Source organism: Bison bison, unplaced genomic scaffold, assembly GCF_000754665.1.
Source record: "Bison bison bison isolate TAMUID 2011002044 unplaced genomic scaffold, Bison_UMD1.0 scf7180017864508, whole genome shotgun sequence".
Classification (NCBI taxonomy): domain Eukaryota; kingdom Metazoa; phylum Chordata; class Mammalia; order Artiodactyla; family Bovidae; genus Bison; species Bison bison.
In genome coordinates this window covers 14,008,485-14,010,017 of record NW_011495064.1, presented here as the reverse complement: position 1 = coordinate 14,010,017, position 1,533 = coordinate 14,008,485, and the positions used below count along the sequence as shown (strand labels likewise).

At 40.3% G+C, this 1,533-nt stretch overlaps 1 pseudogene; it reads left to right on the top strand.

The window, feature by feature from the left end:
* LOC104980998 overlaps positions 1-828 on the top strand; it is a 38,016-nt pseudogene extending 37,188 nt beyond the window's left edge.
* The last annotated feature ends 705 nt before the right edge of the window (positions 829-1,533 follow it).

Sequence of the window (1,533 nt, the reverse complement as noted above, 5' to 3'; positions counted from 1 at the left end):
ACTGTTTCCCCATCTGTTTCCCATGAAGTGATGGGACCAGATGCCATGATCTTCGTTTTCTGAATGTTGAGCTTTAAGCCAACTTTTTCACTCTCCTCTTTCACTTTCATCAGGAGGCTTTTTAGTTCCTCTTCATTTTCTGCCATAAGAGTGGTGTCATCTGCATATCTGAGGTTATTGATATTTCTCCTGGCAATCTTGATTCCAGCTTGTGTTTCTTCCAGCCCAGCGTTTCTCATGATTTACTCTGCATATAAGTTAAATAAACAGGGTGACAATATACAGCCTTGACGTACTCCTTTTCCTATTTAGAACCAGTCTGTTGCTCCATGTCCAGTTCTAACTGTTGCTTCCTGACCTGCATACAGGTTTCTCAAGAGACAGGTCAGGTGGTCTGGTATTCCCATCTCTTTCAGAATCTTCCAGAGTTTATTGTGATCCACAGCCAAATTTATTGACACAAGTGCTACAACAGAAGGAATATCTGGTTCTGGTGCTGGTATTGAAACAGTCTTTGGTGGCCTTATCATTAGATATGACAGAAACCCTTCATGAAAGAAAAACAGTTCTCATATGCTATTCTTGGACTTGCCTTGTCTGAAGTGCTGAATCTCTTTTGTTTGGTGGTTTCTTTCTTGATTTTTTTTTTTGCCTTGCAACAGAAACTACTGCTTAAAATGTTTTAAATTTGTATTAATAACACATGTAACTGTGTAGCTTACTGTGACTCTGAAAACTGTAGTGTTGGTGTTGTGGAAATGTATGTTATTTCCAAAGTCATTTTATTGAAGGTAAAAACAAAAGACAAATGAAGGAGAAATGAGGATATTCCCAGATAAACAAAAACCAAGAGAATTAGTTATTAGTAGACATGCCCCATAAGAAATGATAATGAAAGTCCTTCAAGATGAAATGAAAGAGCTGCTGCTGCTGCTGCTGCTAAGTCGCTTCAGTCGTGTCTGACTCTGTGCAACGCCATAGACGACAGCCCAGCAGGCTTCACCGTCCCTGGGATTCTCCAGGCAAGAACACTGGAGTGGGTTGCCATTTCCTTCTCCAATGCATGAAAGTGAAAAATGAAAATGAAAGAGCACTAGACAGTAACTCAAAACTATATGAAGAAATAAAGAAAAATAGTAGAAGTATTGACAAAGGTAAATGTAAAAGTCAATATTATTGCAAGTTTGGTTTGTAACCTTTTCTTCCTATATGATTTAAAAAGTAAACCTATGGTGTTAAGTAATAACTATAAATCTATATTAATCGGCATGCATTGTATAAAGATGTTCCGTTCATTTCAGTTCAGTCACTCAGTCGTGTCCGACTCTTTGAGACCCCATGAATCGAAGCACACCAGGCCTCCCCTTCCATCATCAACCCCTGGAGTTCACCCAGACTCGCATCCATCGAGTCAGTGATGCCATCCAGCCATCTCATCCTCTGTCGTTCCCTTCTCCTCCTGCCCCCAATCCCTCCCAGCATCAGAGTCTTTTCCAATGAGTCAACTCTTCGCATGAGGTGGCCAAAGTACTG